General features: G+C 42.7%; 1 protein-coding gene and 1 long non-coding RNA gene across 2 annotated transcripts in view; one reads left to right on the forward strand and one right to left on the reverse strand.

Annotated features, from left to right (window-relative positions):
• The window catches only part of LOC146860824 (sperm-specific sodium:proton exchanger-like), a 4,630,975-nt gene that overhangs the window by 1,781,799 nt on the left and 2,826,444 nt on the right, over positions 1-22,732 (forward strand). The window lies entirely within an intron of this gene.
• On the reverse strand, positions 205-20,957 carry LOC146860827 (uncharacterized). Its single transcript, XR_014978872.1, has 2 exons — positions 20,820-20,957; positions 205-3,370 (listed from the first exon to the last, which is right to left on the reverse strand). It is a non-coding gene; the product is annotated as an uncharacterized LOC146860827 (long non-coding RNA).

Genomic DNA, 22,732 nt, shown 5'->3' on the forward strand with positions numbered 1-22,732 from the left:
AGCAACAAGACCTTGTTCATCTACTGCAAGAGGGCGACCACAAAAATCAATTTTTCTATAATTATGTTTACAGATTAAAGCGTCAAAGAAAAAACGACTTGAGATAGAGGCAATGATGGCATATGGCACACAAAAAAACAAAAAATAAGGGAAAAAAAGAGAGACACCAAAAGGGTCAAGAATCAGGGTCCGTGTTAAGTGGTGGTGCTATTGAGCATGCAGTGGTGGAGCCACACCCTTGCAGCTTGTTGGCAATTGTTCACTGTTCTTAGGATAGGGCACTCTCCCTCATTGGAAGATACCCTCAACTTATCCTGTCCTGCGTCACTGGCAGTGCACCAATCTTCTGATCCCTAATCTAATAGGAAGATGCAAAACATAGGACCTTTTTACTTGTCTTATGCAATGAAGTCCATCCCTAACTACTCACACTTTTCTTTTGGCACACTACCTTTCCGTCGAGGACTCAAATTATACCTGTCTTTTCCAGGCACTGTCACATCTCGAAGAAGAATCTGAAATTCAGGAGAAGTTGAGGACTGGGACTCAGGTTCTGGGAGATCAGACAAGGTGGGACCGTGAGCAGCCCTTATTTCTGGGGGAACTGCTTCGTTTAACACAGCATCATTTTCTGCCTCTGTTTGCGTCCAAAACAATTGAGCATCCGAGAACAGAATGAATTGCAGAACCTTTTCAGTTTTGTGGTCTCCAATGTCCTCTCCCACTCAGGCGTTGTAGGGCAGGGGCAGAGGCACTCTCTTACAGTGAGAGGCATGCACCAAAGTCTTCCGACCTTCCACTCTCACCGCTGTCCTCGTGGTGAGAAAGACCAAGTAAGGGCCCTTCTATCTTGGCTCCAAGCCATACCTTCTTTGAAAGCTTCGAGTCAGTGCATAGTCACCAAGCTGAATCGTGTACCCAGGCCCCTCAGGTGCTGGAGATAGTGCCTTGTGTATCTGTTGATGAATAGAACGTAAGCTTATAGTAAGTTCATACAAATAGTCAACCAACAAAGGGTACTCAATATCGGAAAATCTCTTTGGTCCAGGGACACCCCACACATTCGCTGGATGACCGAAAACTACCTCATAAGGAGATAATCCGGTCCTGGAATGGGCAGTCATTCTAGTGGACAGCAAAGCAAAGGGTAATGCATCTGGCCATTGCAACCCAGTACTCTCCTTCACCTTTTCCAACTTTAACTTGAGAGTACCATTGTACTTCTCAACTAAACCTGCTGACTGGGGGTGGTTAGCTGCATGAAACTTTTGCCGAATATGCAAGCCGTCGCATATCAGCTGGATCAATTTGGCGCTGAAGTGACTTCCATTGTCACTCCAGATCAAGCGGGGCAAGCCGTAACGAGGGAAAAACTCCTTAATAAGGGCCTTTACCGCTGCCATGGCGGTGTTTTCTTTTGTGGGGTAAGCCTCAGTCCACTTACTAAAAGCACAAATTACCACTAGCATGTATTTCAAATTGATAACCCATGGCAATGCTATATAGTCCATTTGAAGTACCTCAAAAGGGAAGGAGAGAGGTGCAAACTTACCAGAAGATGTAGGGGTACCCTTCACAGGATTGTTTCTAAGACAGATCATACTGTATTTCACCAAGTGTGAAGCAACCTTTGTGATATTATCATTGTTCCACACAGGATCTAGCCATTTGCAAATACCCTTAGCGCTAATATGAGGTGGACCATGTGCCGTAGTAACCACAGGAAGTACATTTGCATTTGGTAACATCCACCTCTGTTTCTCAGACAAATCAGTCCAACATCCCTTGTCATCTAGACACCCTGTTTTCTCCTGCCATACTGCCAACTCCTCCACTGTCGCTAAACTCTGAATCTCCTTAACATTGGCTAGTGTGTCCTCAAACATCCCATTCTCGGGCACCTACCTAGCTGGGCCCGCCACAGACATCTTTTTCAACTTCGATGTGGCTGTCTCCTTAGCTGTCTTATCTGCAAATGCATTTCCTTTCACAACATCATCAATAACTCTTTTATGTGCACTACTATACATTATGTCTTGTTGTTTATTTATCTGCCTATTATTCTGATACTGCGTATGACTACTACATTGATGTGCAACCATAGATACCAGTTTTACCATGATACTCTCATATATGTGATGAGTATCTATTCTTACAACTGTAACCTACCTACCCTATAATGTAAAGCACTCTGATACCCTCTAGGGTCATGTTCGCGCTATACAAAGCTTTTTACATAGATTTAAAAAAATGAAAACCTTCCACTCATCTATTCATTCAAACACTACCTATGCACCTATTTAATCACCCAGACACTACCCATGCATTCATCCAATTACCCTGGCACTACACATGCAGTCATCCAATCACCCAGGTACTACCCATGCACTCATCCATTCACGCAATCATCTAGGCACTACTCATACAGTCGTACAATCACCCAGGCACTACCTTTGCACTCATGCAATCAACCAGGCTCCACACTTGCATTCATCTATTCACCCAGGCACTACTCATACACTCATGCAATCACCAGGCACTAATCTTACACTCATCCAATCACCCATGCACTACTTATGAACTCAATAACCCAGACAGTTTTTCTTTTTTAACCATAAAATACGGTTCTAAAAAGAAACTTGTTTCTTTTTTCAACAGTTTTTTAAAGCTTTTTTTGTCTTTGTGATGCAGAATAATCAGGAACAACAGGTTGTAAAATTAGAAGTTGCTCTCAAGAAAAAATGCAGAAACTAAATTTGAAAACAAAATTAACATTTGTGGTTTTTGGCTGCAGCATGCTTAGCTGAGATGATCTGTTCTCCTGCACTTAGAATTATCCCACAGTCCATTCAGTACATGGCAACATGAGTGAACTCTGGAGCCATTTCTCCCCTTTGATTTTCCACCTCCACAGGAATCTTCTGGCCAGGTGAAGATTTTCTGGGCACTGCTGTTGAAGGACCTGCATGTTCTCTTTGTCACATTGCTATCTTAAATTAGTTGCTATGATACGTTTTAAGGTGGTAAAGCATCAATGTTGTGCCACAGCTATATTTTTTATTGGGACCTCTAGATAAAACTTTTTCACAAAGAGAGCATTTTACCAATTTTGCCACAGTTTTAGACTCCCTAGGCAATGCTGGTCTTCTTTTGCGGACATTCTTCATTATCTCAATCTTCTCCATAGATTTCCTGAACGTCCTCTTGTGCCTCCTGAATCACCTGCTCCTCTTCTGCATCTTCTGTAGCCATGTACAACTTCAAAACTTCTGAAATTGCAACTTTTCTCTCTCACCAACATCCGCCACCCGTTCTCAATGCTGCTAGAATGAAATGAAGGTTCCAGAAAAAAGATATGGGCAGAGTCCTCCTGTTAGGATAGATGAAAAGTGTGTTATCCAATGAGATTATTGTATGTTCCGATCACATGATGTTCGCGACAACCAACGTCATCGCGGTTATCAAAAATGGGAAGAAAAAATAATTTACAGTAAAATAAATATATAAATATTATTTTTTATAGTTTCTAAATATGTGCCTATGCTCAAATGTCCCTTAAAATATGTGCATCATGCAATCTTTTGCGAGTACCAACGTCATTGCGATGCCCGGCACCACCGCAAACACTTAAAATTGTCTTTGAAGACGATTTTTCAGGAAACTCACGACAAAAATATGAATTTGAAAAGTATACTAATAAAGCTCTACTGTTAAATGCACTGTAGAATGTGTCTATATATGCTGTACACTTTGTGCACAAAACACGTGCTCACCACAACGACGTTGGTAGTTGTGAATATACATTTTTTTGTGTAAAGATGGTTTTCTCCACAAATTGATCACAAAAAAAGTTACAACTATATTTTACTAAATATCTAAACTTAAACTTTATTTAAAAAAATGTCTTTAAGTGTATTTTAGTATGTGAAACACATTTGATGATCACAGATTCTCCACAGTAAATGTGACAATGTTGTGCTGGCTCAAAAAATTCTTATGATTAAAAACGTTATTAATGTACTTTCTGATAAACACATTCCATATAAAAAAATTAGTGGTATATAATATATTTCTAATGTACAATATCCAATTATAGAACAAAAATACAAACATTTTCGAAGCTCACTTTAAAAAAATGGATGTTGCAAATAAGAAATAGAATTGAAAAATAACCTTAGAAATTCAGTAAAAAAATGAAAGGTTGCAGGGACATTATAGGTAGGATTAGCATTTTAAAAACCTTAGGAATTCACTGAAAAAAAAACCCATTACAGGGACATTATAGTTATGCTGATATTTCACTCTTACAAAACCTGAGAAGTTGAGCAGTTATATTTAGGTGTGCTAACTATAACTCATGCCCCCATAATGCACTGGTTATGACCTCGAACATTACATCACTCATGACATGGTCATTTTTTTCAGTGAATTTCTCAGGGTTTTTTTAAATTCCATTTCCTAACTGTAACGTCCCTGTAGCCACTGATTTCTTTCAGTGAATATATATATATATATATATATATATATATATATATATATATATATATATATATATATATATATATATATATATTCACTGAAAAAACCATAGGTTTCACACATGTTATAGTTAGCTGGACATTTTACTGATAAAAAACCAATGAAATTCCCCCGTTATAGTTACTGTAGGCAACTAGAACTCACGCGACCGCAATCCTCTGCTGATGCTAATACTGTATTTAGACACTTATTTGCCCATGTCTTCTTCCATTAAATTTTAGCTATACATATATTACAAATATTTTTTTTCATAAAGACACATATGTCATCAGCAGAGGATTACGGTCGCGTGAGTTATAGTTGCCTACAGTAACTATAACGGGGGAATTTCATTGGTTTTTTATCAGTAAAATGTCCAGCTAACTATAACATGTGTGAAACCTATGTTTTTTTCAGTGAATTTGCAAGGTTTTTTAAATGCTAATTCCTAACTATAACGTGTGTGAAACCTATGGTTTTTTCAGTGAATTTGTACGGTTTTTTAAATGCTAAGTTACTTTACGCCATTTGTGGCGTGCGCGCCCACTTAACGCAGTTCGTTCCGTGCGCGCACGGTGCGCTTCGCGCACCTTGCGCGCACAGTGAGCACGTGGTGCGCTTCGCCCACCGCGTGCCCACGTTACGCTAGATGGGCCATGAACGCACGATGCGCTTCGCGCACCGTGCGCACATGGAGGTCATATGATGAGCATCGTTGTGACAGGTAAAATATATGTTTTGTTTATCTCTGATGAACCATGCACAAAAGGTGCCCTTCGGGCACCTTTTGCACACGGGGTGGGGAGAATGTGGATATTTTTTTTTTTTTTATTATTATTTCTTACCGTACGCGTATGGTAAGCGTAATCGGCGAAATTTTCAAAAAAATTAAAATTGCCTTTTTTCACTTGGGGGATCGTTGGGGACTCCCTCGACATGGCTAGGTGCTTGGGAGCTGTGTAAACAGCCCCTTTACATGATTTGCACTTTGTTTTTCAACCCCCTGTCAGAGTGCGAGAGAGAAAATGGCGGCCGCCGCTTCCTGGTTTCGACCGATTCGAATGTTTACTAAGATCTAAGGGCCAATCAGAATCGCGCTCGCGCACGCCACCGTACGCGTACGGTAAGCGCACCGTAAGCGCACCGTAAGCTGCCACAGATATATATATTGATTTAAAGGCTATTTTCTCAGAATCTACTGAACAGATTTACACCAAACCTACAAAAGGCACTTCCTTGACCTGAGGACTACCTCGCTGCCAAATTTCAAGTAATTCTGTTCAGCCGTTCGGGCTGTAGCTGTGTCTAAAGGTCCTATGGAAAAATGCATGGGAAAAACGCGTTTTGGGACCCCCCTTTTATCTCAGCCCCCGCTTGACGAATCCCCCCGAGACTTTCAGGGTAGGAGCGGAGCGTAGCGACCCACCTATTTTGAAAAATTCGCGAGGATTCGTCAACCGGCGCCAAAGTTATTCAAAATAGAATGTTGCGGATTTCCTATGGAAACGTGGTCCTAACTATAACTACCTACTGGCGACCGCCAGTAGGTAATATATATATATATATATATATATATATATATATATATATATATATATTCACAGAAAAAAACATAGGTTTCAGGGGTGTTATAGTTAGCTGCCCATTTCACTCGTACAAAACCATAGAAATTCCTCCGTTATAGTTAGTTCTGCTAACTATAACTCAAGCGCCCGCAATGCACTGCTGATGATGTCACATATTGCATCATTCATGACATGATCAGTGACATCACTGATGACATCTCAAAGGACATCACTGATGACATCACTGATGACATCATCCACTGAATGTGGTTTAGTTTGAAATTTAAATATGTATTATATATATACCAATCTGTATTGAAGATTGAGTGGATATATAACTGTCTGGATGGAGGATTTAGTAGCTGTCTGACTGTCTTTTTAAGTGAGTAATTCAAAGTGTCTCACTTAATACATGGATTAGTAACTAAACTATATGAATGTGTGCAGCACTGTCTCTGTTGTTGTATAACATGCTGCCTCAGTTGGTCACTAACTACATGAGTGTGTATATTAGTTATTGATTAGTTGGGTGAGTATTTGTATGGGACACTGAGTTTGTGTGTGGTTGGATGGGGTGAGTGTAACTCTATGCATAGATGTGTGAATGGTTGATTGACTAGGTATATGGGTTTAAGAGTGCATGTGGAAACAGTTGTTTGGGTGACTGAGTGTATTTATTTGTGTGTTGGTGAGCGAATATATGTTTTAGTTGTACATCTTCAACAAAGTAAAAAAAGTAAAAGGCATTGTATGTGAGAGCTGGTGAATATAAATAAGTTTGTGTAAGAGTCAGTGATTGTGAGAGTAAATATATGAATGAGTGTATAATTGTAATGGTGCTTTTTTAACATATTAACGATGAGTCACTATGTGTTTGAATAAAGGAGGCATCATTGGATAATTGTGTAAGTGAGTAAATTTAAGTGCGATACATTTTTTTCATGAGTGAGTAGGATGACTGCATAACCGACTAAGATGACTGCTGATGTGTCAATGTCTATATATGTGTATAAGTGCATTTGATAGTGTTCTAATAATTAATGACTGCATGTATAGATGATTCTGTTGTTGAATGGGTAGTTGTGTGTGTAGACTTAGGAATCAGTGAGTGGGTATGTAGTAACTGGTATTGGTGTGTCAATGGTTTCAAATATGGTACTCTGTATTTTACAGTGAGTGATAAAAGGTTATACTAGTGTATTATGTGGTGTATCGGATTGTCAAGTGGATGATGTCATCAGTGATGTCATTTGAGATGTCATCAGTGATGTCACTGACCATGTCATGAATGATGCAATATGTGACATCATCAGCAGTGCATTGCGGGCGCGTGAGTTATAGTTAGCAGAACTAACTATAACGGAGGAATTTCTATGGTTTTGTACGAGTGAAATGGGCAGCTAACTATAACACCCCTGAAACCTATGGATTTTTCTGTGAATTTCTAAGGTTTTTTAAATGCTAATTTCTAACTATAACGTCTCTGAAACCTATGGTTTTTTTCAGTGAATTTCAAAGGTTTTTTAAATACTAACTTTTAAGTGTGATAGTAGTTATATCTATTTTTTTGTACTGATTTTCTACAGTTTTTTAACTGTTTATTTATAAATATTTTATTCATTAAATAACATATAGTTTTCTGAAAATTGCAAAAAAAACATTTTTTAATAAAAACTGAAACATTGATTAATTTTCTTGTTTTCATTTTTTATTTTAATATATTTATATCATTTTCTTTAAAAAAAAATCCCATTTTTTTCGCAGTCGCGCCCTCAAAGTGTACACATCACGGTGGGTGGGCGCGTTCTAGCCGCCATTTTAGAAAAGTCATGAAGGATCCGCGTATGGTGTGCGACGGCTGCGTGTTTTTCAGTTACATCATATACATTTAATATCACGTGATATGCGTGATTGGTATGTGACCAGTCTGCGACTCCTGCTCCCGTGCATTTGCGACACATGCGCATTACGGTACGAGATGTTTGCGCACTTGCGGGTCCTGCGTGACATCATATACGTGCTGGGGCGCGCTGGGTGCGCGACTCCCGCAAAAAAAATTATGTTACAAAATGATATGTATGTGTCTTTAATATACATATTAAGGCAAGAGATTATGTAAGATATTCATCAAAATAATATCTTTGTACTTATAAGAAACTTATATCATTTTTAAATATATTTTCGCGAAGTCGGGTGCGTGCGTCGTGAGTGCAGAAAACCAGGTCAACAGAGCTGCTGTAGAGCCAGAGAACCAGGTCAGCAGAGCTGCTCTAGAGCCTAAGAACTAGGTCAGCAGAGCTGCTCTAGAGCCTAAGAACTAGGTCAGCAGAGCTGCTCTAGAGTCAGAGAACCAGGTCAGCAGAGCTGCTGTAGAGCCAGAGAAACCAGGTCAGCAGAGCTGCTTTAGAGGGAGAGAACCAGGTCAGCAGAGCTGCTTTAGAGCCAGAGAACCAGGCCAGCAGAGCTGCTTTAGAGCCAGAGAACCAGGTTAGCAGAGCTGCTTTAGAGCCAGGGAACCAGGTCAGCAGAGCTGCTGCAGAGCCAGAGAAACCAGGCCAGTAGAGCTGCTTTAGAGGGAGAGAACCAGGTTAGCAGAGCTTCTATAGAGCCAGAGAACCATGTCAGCAGAACTGCTTCAGAGCCATAGAACTGGGTCGACGGAGCAGCTTTAGAGCCAGAGAACCAGGTCTGCAGAGCTGTTGTAGAGCCAGAGAACTAGATCAGCAGAGCTGCTCTGTAGCATAAGAACTAGGTCAGCAGAATTGCTCTAGAGCCAGAGAACCAGGTCAGCAGACCTGCTGTAGAGCCATAGAAACCAGGTCAGCAGAGCTGCTTTAGAGAGAGAGAACCAGGTCAGCAGAGCTGCTTTAGAGCCAGAGAACCAGGTCAGCAGAGCTGCTCTAGCTGACACTGACTGACTGACACTGACTGACTGACACTGACTGACTGACACTGACTGACACTGATTGACTGACACTGATTGACTGACACTGATTGACTGACACTGACTGACTGACACTGATAGACTGACACTGACTGACACTGATTGACTGACACTGACTACCTGACATTGACTGACATTGACTGACACTGACTGACTGACACTGACTGACTGACATTGACTGACATTGACTGACACTGACTGACTAATCTCTACTACTCTACTACTGACTCTCTACTACTCTCTACTACTCTCTCTCTACTACTCACTCTCTACTACTCACTCTCTACTACTCTCTACTACTCACTCTCTACTACTCTACTACTCTCTACTACTCACTCTCTACTACTCACTCTCAACTACTCACTCTCAACTACTCTACTACTCACTCTCTACTACTCACTCGCTACTACTCTCTACTACTCACTCTCTACTACTCACTCTCTACTACTCATGCTCTACTACTCTCTACTACTCACTCTCTACTACTCTCTACTATTCACTCTCTACTACTCACTCTCTACTACTCACTCTACTACTTTCTACTACTCTCTACCACTCACTCTCTACTACTCTACTACTCACTCTCTACCACTCTCTACTACTCACTCGCTACTACTCTCTACTACTCACTCTCTACTACACTCTCTACTACTCTCTCTCACTACTACTCTCTACTACTACTCTCTACTATTCACTCTCTACCACTCACTCTCTACTACTCTCTACTACTCACTCTACTACTCTATGCTGCTCTCTGGCACTCACTCTACTACTCTACTACTCTCTCTCTACTACTCACTCTCTACTACTCTCTCTCTACTACTCTCTACTACTCTCTACTACTCACTCTCTACTACTCACTCTACTACTCTCTTCTACTCACTCTCTACTACACTCTCTCTACTACTCACTCTCTACTATTCACTCTCTACTACTCACTCTCTACTACTCGCTCTCTACTACTCACTCTCCACTACTCACTCTCTACTACTCGCTCTCTACTACTCTCTACTACTCACTCTCTACTACTCTCTCTGCTACTCACTCTCTACTACTCACTCTCTACTACTCTACTACTCTCTAATACTCGCTCTACTACTCACTCTCTACTATTCTCTACTACTCACTCTACTACTCTCTCCTACTCTCTACCACTCACTCTCTACTACTCTACTACTCACTCTCTACTACTCTCTCTCTACTACTCTCTCTCTACTACTCACTCTCTACTACTCACTCTACTACTCTATACAACTCACTCTGTACTACTCACTCTGTACTACTTACTCTCTACTACTCACTCTCTACTACTCTATACTGCTCACTCTCCACTACTGATTCTCTACTACTCGCTCTCAACTACTCTCTACTACTCACTCTACTACTCACTCTCTACTACTCTACTACTCTCTCTACTTCTCACTCTCTACTACTCTCTCTACTACTCACTCTCTACTACTCACTCTCTACTACACACTCTCTACTACTTGCTCTCTGCTACTCACTCTCTACTACTCTCTAGTACTCACTCTAATACTCACTCTCTACTACTCTCTACTACTCACTCTCTACTACTCCACTACTCTCTACTACTCACTCTCTACTACTCACGCTCTACTACTCTACTACTCTCTACTACTCTCTCTCTACTACTCACTCTCTACTACTCTCTACTACTCACTCTCTACTACTCTCTCTACGACTCTCTACTACTCACTCTCTACTACTCTCTACTACTCACTCTCTACTACTCTCTACTACTCACTCTGCTACTCACTCTCTACTACTCTCTACTACTCACTCTCTACTACTCACTCTCTACTACTCTCTACTACTCACTCTCTACTACTCTCTACTACTTTCTACTACTCACTCTACTACTCACTCTCTGCTACTCTCTACTACTCACTCTCTAATACTTACTCTCTACTACTCACTCTCTACTACTCACTCTACTACTCTCTACTACTCACTCTCTGATACTTTCTCTACTACTCTCTACTACTCACTCTCTACTCCATATTACTCGCTCTCTACTCTCTACCTCTCTCTCTACTACTCTCTACATCTCTACCTCTACCTCTCTACCTCTATACCTCTACCTATACACCTCTACCTCTCTACCTCTCTGTACATGCACACATATGCACATATATATATGCATATATATATGCATATGCATTTATATATATGTATGTGTATATATATATATGCAGTTCTTGCTTTGTCCGAGGGATCGGAAGGATTCCGGCCCGCCCCGCAACTCAGACCAAGCCATGGGTGGCTGTCTTGTGCAGCGCGTGACTTCACAGGTAATCAAGTTTACTTAAATTTTGATTTACGGCCCGGCTGGACTATGTATATGGGGCTTGAGCGTTTGGGGAGCAGAGGAAGCCTGACAGCTGATATTTCATCAGGGACTTTTAATCAGACACTCCGCATTTTGTGTTGACATCAACGCCCACAGGAGTTAACATCGTGAAAAGCTCTCCCCAGGCAACACTTACATGATCCAGCTCCCTTCTGGGAACTGTAGTCTCCAGCGGAGCTGTTACCATGTGACCTGTGGTCAAGCGGACTACCGCCTATGGGAGAGGCATGTACTATTTAAATGTGGGGTGGAGCAGTACCCTAAACATGGCGGCATCTGAAGAAGGCTCGTAAGCCGAAATGCATTATGCCTAATTATCTGCTATATTAAAGGTCTTCCTAACGTTCCCCTGTGAGGTCTCTGCTTCTTCGTTTGGAGGAGGATGTTTTTCATAGTTTTGCGCTTACCAGTGGTACGTGGGTTCAACTTGAGGCCGGATCAATGCTGGTACCTGCTGCTGCAGTTCTTGCTTTGTCCGAGGGATCGGAAGGATTCCGGCCCGCCCCGCAACTCAGACCAAGCCATGGGTGGCTGTCTTGTGCAGCGCGTGACTTCACGGGTAATCAAGTTTACTTAAATTTTGATTTACGGCCCAGCTGGACTTTGTATATGGGGCTTGAGCGTTTGGGGATACGGCTATATTAAAGGTCTTCCTAACGTTCCCCTGTGAGGTCTCTGCTTCTTCGTTTGGAGGAGGATGTTTTTCATAGTTTCGCGCTTACCAGTGGCGCGTGGGAGACCCCGTTCAACTTGAGGCCGGATCAATGCTGGTACCTGCTGCTACAGTTCTTGCTTTGTCCGAGGGATCGGAAGGATTCCGGCCCGCCCCGCAACTCAGACCAAGCCATGGGTGGCTGTCTTGTGCAGCGCGTGACTTCACGGGTAATCAAGTTTACTTAAATTTTGATTTACGGTCCGGCTGGACTTTGAATATGGGGCTTGAGCGTTTGGGGAGCAGAGGAAGCCTGACAGCTGATATTTCATCAGGGACTTTTAATCAGACACTCCGCATTTTGTGTTGACATCAACGCCCACAGGAGTTAACATCGTGAAAAGCTCTCCCCAGGCAACACTTACCTGATCCAGCTCCCTTCTGGGAACTGTAGTCTCCGGCGAAGCTGTTACCATGTGACCTGTGGTCAAGCGGACTACCGCCTATGGGAGAGGCATGTACTATTTAAATGTGGGGTGGAGCAGTACCCTAAACATGGCGGCATCTGAAGAAGGCTCGTAAGCCAAAATGCATTATGCCTAATTATCTGCTATATTAAAGGTCTTCCTAACGTTCCCCTGTGAGGTCTCTGCTTCTTCGTTTGGAGGAGGATATTTTTCATATATATATATATATATATACATATATAAACATATAATCTGCATATCTATATAAATATAAATTCATGCAAACATATACATATACATATATGCATACATATGCATGATATGTATATGAAATTTTGAAAAACACTAATAAAAGCAAAGCTAAAAAGCCACCTAATTATAAACAGAATTGCTTTAACTGAAACAAGGGCGAGACCTATTGCATTTTCAATGCTTGTTTACTTTGGTTCCATCAAGAAGGCATTCAGATGTGACACATTTGCCATAAATTCTGAATGGTAGCACTCTAGTTCCTCATTAGATCACTGTAGCAAAGCTACTGCTCACCAGGGAAGTCTGCTGCTGGTATTCAAAGTGCATGTTTCAGTCTGCATGTCAGAACTTTTTAATGAAATGGAAGAGGATTTGAGAAGTCAAAATGTGCCCTAAGTTTTCTTTCTGCAGCACTAATCATAATTTCTATGGCAAAATGAACCCCCTCATTTTGTTCCTTTGCAAATTAAATGTTTTAAATGTTACCACTTTATTCCAATCAAGATGGCTTCAGGTGTGCCATACCTTTGTCATAAGTAAGACTGTTAGCGCTCTAGTTGTTCTAACACTCTGGGATTTCTGTCATTGGGCTATACTTGGGCTACATCTCGGTGATATTTGTGCTACATTTGGGCTCTTTTGTCTCTGGTGGCCACTTTGGGAACCTTGTTATGAAGATTCATAATTTCCTCATTTACTGCAGTCTCCTCAGTAGGCATACTGTCAGTTTTTTACTTTGATTCAATGAAGAAGGCATTCAGATGTGTCACACATTTGCCATAAATTCAGAATGTTAGCACTCTAGTTGCTCATTAGATCACTGTAGTAAAGCTACTGCTCACCAGGGAAGTCTGCTGCTGGTATTGAAACTGCATGTTTCAGTCTGCATGTCAGAATTCTTTAATGAAATAGAAGAGGATTTGAGAAGTCACTCAAAATGTGCCCTAATTGTTCTTTCTGCAGCACTAATCATACATTCTATGGCAAAATGAACCCTCTCATTTTGTTCCTTTTTAAATTAAATGTTTTAAATGTTACCACTTTATTCCAATCAAGATGGCTTCAGGTGTGCCATAACTTTGTCATAAGTAAGACTGTTAGCGCTCTAGTTGTTCTTTGGAACACTCTGGGAAGCTGCAGTAGAACACAAAGGAATCAACTGACAGTCTCTGCCCTTGTTGGATGTACATGTTTTACTGAGAATGTCAGACTTCATTCTCACATGACTGAGAAAGATAATGTGAATTTACAGAAAATATGCTCTCAGTTTAGCTTATAGATCACCTTCCAAACCTCTGTGGGAAAAGCATGTGAAAATAGTTTTCTCTCAAACGTGATTCATGATATCCCAGCAGAAGGCTTTTTCACATGGTAAAATCACCTTAGAACATACCACAATTCCTAAAATGAGTATGGTACCATCAACAAATGATTTATAATGTAACTAAAGTCTTAAAACCTTCTATTAACTGCAATGCTTTTTAATGAGGTGCTATCATGGATATTGGTCCCAAGATGGCTGCCAACACTTCTTGGATAAAGTGCTGACAGCCAATCAGATCTCACAATGAGATGTGTGGTTAGGCTCCGCCCAGATATATATATGATTTTACTTTTGATTTTCTCAGGAACTACTGAACGGATTGACTCCATATATGCAAAAGGCACATCCCTGACCTGAGGACTACCTCTTTGCCAAATTTCAAGTAATTCTGTTCAGCCGTTCGGGCTGTACCTTCGACTAAATGTCCTATGGGAAAATGCATGGGGAAAACGCATTTTGGGACCCCCCTTTTTTCTCGGCCCCCGCTTGACGAATCCCCCCGAGACTTTCAGGGTAGGAGCTGAGCGGAGCACCCCATTAGTTTTGAAAATTTCGCGAGGATTCGTCAACCGGCGCCAAAGTTATTCAAAATAGAAGTTTGAGATTTCCTATGGAAACACGGTCCTAACTATAACTATCTACTGGCGACCGCCAGTAGATAATATATATATATTATATATATATATTTACACATACACACATATTTATATATACGCATAGACACACACATATATATATTTACTGAAGAAAACAAAGGTTACAGGAAAGGCATGATTAGGTTCCGATTTTACACATGCAAAATCATCGAATTTCAGCAGCTATAGTTATACTTATCTCAAGAAACTATAACTCGTGCCCTAAGGTAACTATAACTCACGCCTCCACCATGAGCAGCTTTCTTATCAATACTTTTATTAGAAATGTTACATCGATATTATCAATAATGTCATAGAACATGTTATGACTGATGTGGGATAATTAGCACTGCATGGTGAGGGTGCGAGTTATAGTTATTATAGAGCACAAGTTAAAATTTCTTAACATAAATATAACTACTACTTCTGAATTTATATGGTTTTGTGTATGTACTAGCTGAACCTAACTGTAGCTTCCTGTAACCTTTGATTTATTTAGTGATTTTTTTTTTTGTGTAAAGTATTATTTAATTACCATATGATAATCCAACAGACTCTGCACATGGCTGCAGGGCCTAGTCTGCAGGCAACGGCCCACATATAACCAAACACACACTGCTTGTAGCGGGGATTTGGCCACAACACCTGGGTTGCAGCTTGGTCCACAACCTGGCCTGTGGCCAACCCCCAAAGAAAGTGTGAGCCTGAGAGTGTGTATGTCAGTGCTTGTGTGGGTGTAAGTCGGTATGTGGGTGTGTAAGTGGGTGTGTGAGTGCATATGTGCACATGTGTGAGTGGGTGTGTGAGTGGGTTTGTGGGTCTGTGAGTGAATATGTTAGTGGTTATATTAGTGTATGAGAGAGTGTATGGGTGGATATGTAAATGGCTGTAAGGGTCTGTGAGTGGGCCTGTGTGTGACTGTATGGGTCTGTGAGGGGGTGTGCGATTTTGTGAGTGTGTAAGTGCCTGTAGGGATCTGTGAGTGGGTGTGTGATTGGCTGTAAGGGTTTGTGAGTGGGTATGTATGTGGCTATGTGGGTTTTCGAGTGGCTATGGGTTTGTGAGTGGATGTGCGAGGGGTTTTGTTGGTTTGTGAGTAGACGTGTGAGTGACTGCATGAGTCTATTAATGTGTATGTGAGTAAATAGTATGGCGGCATGACAGAGTTTGTCAATTGGGTTGCGGGTAGGTATATTTTGTTTTATTGGCCTCTGGAGCTGTAGATCCATTGTGGAGTCACACGGTGGCAGCGCTGGGCACTGCGATGGATCCATGGTTCCTCGCACATGTAAAAAAAAAGGTTAGGGGTAAATGTCCTGCCCATAAGAGGTCCCTCACCAACCCCTCTATCACACCAATGGGGTTAGGGTACCTCTACTCTGATCCATTTTATCAGTTTTAACTTTTATTTTCAGGCCCCATGAGCATGTACTGATCTATTAATATTAAAGGGCTTTCCTCCCAGGTTGCGGACAGCCAATCACAACATTGCTAGTGGCGTGTGGATCCCCAGATCTGCTGCCATTGACCCACGTCCCTAGATTATTATTTTTTTTTTTAAATCGTTTTTATTAGCATTTCATTGTATAATACAGTACATATGAATCAGCTATCACAGAAATAAACATCATGCTACTTGTACACCGTGGCGTTAATTATAGCCTAGATATCTATAAATCTTTTTCCTTTAATAACTCCAAAATTACTGAATGGATTTACACCAAATTACAAAAAGAGATCTTTCTGCACAAAGATCTATCTTTCTGCCACATTTGGTGTAAGTCCATTCAGCCCTTCAGGCTGTAGTTGTGTCTAATTTCCCTTTGGGAATTGCATGTGGAAAAAGTGTTTTGGCACCCTCCCTTTTTCTTGGCCCCTTCTTGAAGACAGCAGCTGAAGTGAGTGACAAACTAGTTTTGAAGTGTTTGTGAAGATTCTTCAAAAGCCGTCTAAGTTATTAGCACAACAAAAACACTTTGGGGCAGATTTATGTTTGACTTGCGCCTCATTTACGCCACCGTTGCGTCACTATTGTGACGCAGCAGCGGCGCAAATCCTGCGGCATGGTGCGGGGTATTTACAACGTGACGCATCTGGGAGATGCGTCACGTTGTAAAGCCCTGCGCCACATGTAGGCGTTCCAGGGCAGGTGGGGGCGTTCCGGCGCAGGAACGCCTCCTAAAAGTGGCTGAGTGAAATCTACAAGATTTCACTCAGTCACTTTTGAGCCCATGCTGCGTCAAAACCCTGCGCCTGCTTGAAGCAGGCGTAAGGATTGACGCAGCATTGTGCAGATAGGGCCCCCCAGAGCATTGCTGGAGCTGCGTCGCGCTTGCGACGCAACTCCAGCAATGCGCCACTTTTACAGCACAGATGCGTGACGCATCTGTGCCATTTTTGCCCCATGGTGCGCCGCATTATAAATGCAAAAACCAAAGGAAATGATGGACGGAGTGTTGAACATTGCAAGCACTCACCCCCAGTCAACTGATCTGGGTTTAATCCATCACCGTTCTTTAGCCCACTCTGCCACCCCAGTTCAGACATGGCCATATGCAAATAAGTCTGACCCTGTGCCTCATGGGAACAGTCCAGCCCGAACTGCCAAGCCATGTCTTCCCTGGACCGGAAACAAGTTTCCTAGGACCGGTTTCTGGCATTTCAGCCGTCTTCAGCCAGGCTTGCTTGAATCAAGTGGCAAAGTGAGCAAGGGACTCACGTCTGAGCATACCCTGCCAACTTATGGCGAACAAAGCAAAAACCAAAGGAAATGATGGACGGAGTGTTGAACATGGCAAGCACTCACCCCCAGTCAACTGATCTGGGTTTAATCCATCACCGTTCTTTAGCCCACTCTGCCACCCCAGTTCAGACATTATAAATGCGGCGCATCCATGGTGGCGGAGCTGGGGCGCAAAATAACTGGCGCATCCCTGCTGATATGCAGGGATGCGTCAGTTATTATATATATGCCCCTTTGTCTATGGAAACTAAGTCCTAACTGTAACTACTTACTGCCAACCGTCACTAGATGATATATATGTATATATATATTACCTAGTGGGTGTCGCCACTAGGTAGTTATATTTAGGGTTGCTTTATCATAGAAAGAGCGCTGTTTAGCTCGCTAATAACTGTGGCCCCGTTTGTGAATCTTCACAAAACGTTTTTTTTTTAAAGTTAATCCACCTCATCTTCTTCCTGGAACGTTTTGGGGTGATCTGTCAAGCAGAGGGGTAAGAAAAATAAAAATCCCCATGCATTTTCCATTGACTTCATTAGACAAGGCTACAGCAAAAACCGCTGTACGGTATTATTCCAAATTTGTCAGGAAGCTAGATCTTGGTCCACAGATTGTGCTTTGTGTGATTTGGTACAAATCTGTTCAGTAGTTTTGAGAAATGTAGGGTAAAACATAATTCTATATTTAGCCAGTTTGTGTCCAGATATGCTATTGGCCATTTTGAAGGGGACTGAGGAGAGCAGAGGAGATGCAGGGAGCAGAGCGACTAGAGAGGGCAGTCTGGTGCAGTGTGAGTGGCGAGCGAGTCCTGGCTCCAGGACAGGGGGCAGTGGAAACAAAGACAAGGACAGATTTGAGGCGAAGCAAAGCATGACAAAGCGCAGAGGGATTAGCGATTCCTGAAGAGTGCGAGCCTGGGCCCCTGTGGAAGTGGTCCAGACAGGACTGGGCACGCCTTGTGGGCCAGCCCGAAGGCTTCCGCTCAGTCCTCCTGCTCTTCCCGCTCCCACTGCCACCACCACATCTCCTGCCTAGATCCATCCTCTGTCCAACAACAGCCTTGACTGCTATGGGGGAAACTGCAAGTAAGGGACGGACTGATAGCATCAGGCCCTTTGCAGCCATTACCAGTGTCGCCACCTGCATCACCACCTAATTTCAGCAGTAGCAGCAGTGGGAAGGAGCGAGGAGTCAGGAAGGTGCTGCAGCTGTCTGTCCATCACAGCACAGAGAAAACTGGGGTAATTCAGAATATATAGCGAGTGGCTAATTATCTAGTTCCCTACCCGTGAGCACAGTCCGCCTTGCCCAGAACATTCCTCTAAGAGGCAAGGCACGACAAGGTACATCCTGTAGCGGCAAAGGCCAGAACCCTGTCCTGCAGGGAAGCAGCCGGTATTAGGCAGGCATGGCCGGTGCATAAGTAGAGAGCAGCCAAAAAGATAATAACAGACACAAGAAGAAAGAATTAATTCACAACGGACAAGGAGCAAGGGGCAAGAACAGTGGTGCAGGCAGAAGATAGCTGATCTTGGGGAACAAGCCAGTATTGAAGACATTGAATACACTCTTAGAGGATGGCTTGACGAACGAAAACAACAAGGACACAAAAAAAATCTCACAAAAAACAACAAACAGCAACCAGCAAAACCAAAGTAAGCAAAAATTCTACTGGGAAAAGTGTCCCCCATCAGAGGAAGCACAGGCACAGGAAAAGCTTGAAGACAGGGGAGCGAGGAAAAAGAAATACAATGTGCTCCAGAAGAAGTAGAGGGAGCCCAGGTCAGGTGAAAAAGAAACAAATAAAGAGAGCAAGGCTAGAGTCCCCCATGCCGGACTCCATGTCAGAATTAGTGGCATGTCCAGGTTGTGGAAAAGAGCTGAAATCCCCCCTCAAACATCAGTCCTGAAAAAAGCAAAGACAGAAGTAACAAAAAAGAAGGAGGGATATAAGATAACAGATTTTTTAACAGCGAAAAGCACAGTTAAGCTAAAGCTTAAGTCAAGTGGTCAAGGTCAAAAGGAGTCGACTGTAGACCTAATTACGTAAGGATCGCAATAATTGAGACAGTCACAACACCAGCAGAAGTCTACAACTTAAGTATAAGAGAGTCATTATCTCTCCTCAATCTTGGGAGCTGGGACTGTTCAAGCATGAGGGCCCTAACAGACAATCATCAGGCACCATTAGGACCCCCGGAGTCACAGGAACAACCTCTAATATAACTTTTTTAGAACAATAATGCACACGCATGAGACTAGTCAATCCCAGATCAATTACCTACTGGCCCGCTGCTAGTCTGTCAGGGAGAGGTAGGGAGACAGATGGACAATTCATCAATCAGCCTAAGTCCATTTGTGGCAGGCATCAGCAGTTCGCTGTACAAAAATCAAATCCTCTTTGGAAATATATCCCCAACAACTCTAATTAGGAAGATAGAGTTTGAGGAGCAAGTGACAACAGGTAGAAGAGGATCTTCTCTCAAAATAAATAAAAGTACCCAGGATCCGGCAGCGAAAGTTCCAGCTAACACATGGGGGGCACTTCTATCGACTATGGACGCAATGTTGTCAGCAATCCACCATCAAGCTGACAAACAGGACCTTCAGTTGGACCTCTTAAACATCCTGGCAGTGCACATAGTGGGCATTGACAAGATGTTACAGGCAGTAAATGACCTGATTCAGAGAGCCCAAAAGCACAATTATTCACAGCAAGTTATATGCCAGTGCACAAACCTAGGTGACAAGCCCTTCGTTTTATCATTGCTTCGCATCAATATATTGATGGAACTAAGGTCACAAGCAGCAAGACAAGGTCACCAGCAAAACGAAATACAAGAAACTCCCCAAAAAATTGAGTACTGTAGCTCCATCATCCAAACCCCTGCTCGGGCAAAAGATCAAATAGTGAAATCATGAAATAGAACGCATCATCAACAAGCCATATCCAGCATGGGAAATCAAAAACAGGAATGTGCAGCCAAAGACACGGCAGAAGTAGAACTGTAAGTATCAAAAAGAGAAAAAAGGCAAAGAAAAGCACATTGGAAGCCGAGAAATTAAAAAAGATGGAACTAGAACCCAAAGAAATATGACAGGAAACCTCTTGGTTGATCAAAACCACAGCAAACACTGTACAATCGAAAACTAGTTCAGCAGGAAAAAGTAAAGATGAATCGGTTTTGGCTCTCGATCTGACAATAATAGATCATCAGGAGGGCGATACCGACTATTGGGGTGTGGCTGGGAAGCAAGATGGAGGCATCGTGATTACGGCAGCGAGCTCCTCTTCATAGCTCCGTGCTCCGCTGAACATAATGACTACAGATAACGGCATACACTTACCGGATTTCGTTCCGTGGCTTTAGGGGCCCCGCTCCGGCTGTTAGCGATTCACGGATGTCCTGGCTGGGACTGAGCAGCCAACCCGATTTTCTGACTCGAGAGGAGGCTTCGGACGGCGTCTCCACGCAGTGGAGCTGCAGGGGTGTCAGCAGGAAGCTGATCGATGCGCTGGTGAGAGCAGTGTGCTCCACCCTGAGACCGTGGGTGAGAACTGCAGCTAAGCTGGGACAGAGGCTGACTCTGAGGGATCTCAACACAATAACGAGCTACAGTCTGGCATCTGGAAGGATGCCTCCTAAAACAACCAAGCAAATAAAGGAAGTGGTGAATAGAAAATCACCGCAAACGCAGCAGTCTCAAGGTAATAGATGGGAGTCTACCTTGGTTTCTGGTGTACCGGCAGGTAAATCTAATGAGCCTCGCAACGCTAAGAAGCAAGTGGAGTGTGGAGGGGCAGGGAGACAGATGATACAGACTGAGCATACTGCTGGGTGGAAAGGTATGAACACAAAAGCCTTGGAAGAAGCGGCAGCAGCTTCAGAGGGGGATAATCCGTATACGTTTTGTATACCACCCCAACCTGCCATCACTGATTTTTTTTAAACCAGGGACGATACTCAGGAGCAAATAACTGAACCCCTTGGTCACTCAGGCCCAGAGTTGGCTGATCTGTAGATCTGGCTGATGTCACGGGGTAAACCCAGTAATATACATGGAAGCTCAGAACGAGATGGCCAGGAATATTAAAGATGTCCGGATGGAAAAGGAAGCGGAACATGGCAACAACAAGGAGGATGATAATGGGATTTTGCCTGACCACTAAATCTGTGGGCCGTCGCCGATACCCGATGGAGCTTGTGGGGAGGTGGGAGGTATAACATGTCCTGAAGAATTGTCTTTTGGAGCCGGTGATATAATCACCGATGGTGCAGATACGTTTTTCTCACTTACTGAGGAGTCACTATCAGGTGTATCTGATTCAGACCACAGTGAGAATGACGATAGTATGTCTTCGTCAGGATCCAGCACTCTTGAAGCACCCAAGACAGCCTTGAAGCGACAGAAATATCGGATGAACGCTAATGGGGTTAAAGGTTATATTTAGTCTCAGAAAATAACGGGAGGCAATCAGCTGGTCCTGGTTTGAAGTGGGACTATTCCCATATGAGGATAATTGGCCCAACGGGACTGACAACCGAACAGGTGGAATGTTTCCCCGGTGCACCTCAGGCTAGGGGAAAAATAGATATGAATTCCGCTCTGAGCATGATTCTGGAATCTATAAAAGAACATCGTGCTGAGACCCGGGCAGATGGAAAGAAGGCAAGGCATGGTTCTAAAAAACTGGAGGGGGCAGTGCGGAAAGCTGGTCTAACGTGTGCAGATATTGATGAACGGATTAACTTTTTGGAAGAAAATACAATGGTGGTCGAAAAGGAGCTGTCTGATGTTAAAGAGGAAACTAAGACTCACAACGCTCAACTCACTGATCCTATGTGGAAACTGGAAGATATGGAGAACTATATGAGGAGGAATAACCTTTGCTTCCTTGGGATAAAAGAAGACCTTGAAGGGGAGGACATTCATTATTTCATTTTAAATCTCTTGAAAGAAACTTTCCCTGAGCTCACAGGGTGGGAATGGGAACGGGAAGTCCAGAGGGTCCACCAGTTCCCTTTTACTCAATACAAAATTCTGGCAGAGATCTAAACCAGCCAAGGGCCGTTTTTTGTTTTTTTTGGCAATTACATGCTCAGACAAGCTATATTTGAGAAATCCCGACCCGAGGCTAGAAGGCAATATAAAGAGTCTTCCTTTTTTGTGCGCCCTGATTTTTGTCATGTTGCTGTGGATAGTCGATGGAAACTGCGGCAACTGATTAAGCCCTTTCAGGATGCTGGGTTTGAGGCATT

Source organism: Triturus cristatus, chromosome 3_1 (assembly GCF_964204655.1).
Source record: "Triturus cristatus chromosome 3_1, aTriCri1.1, whole genome shotgun sequence".
Taxonomy (NCBI): Eukaryota; Metazoa; Chordata; class Amphibia; order Caudata; family Salamandridae; genus Triturus; species Triturus cristatus.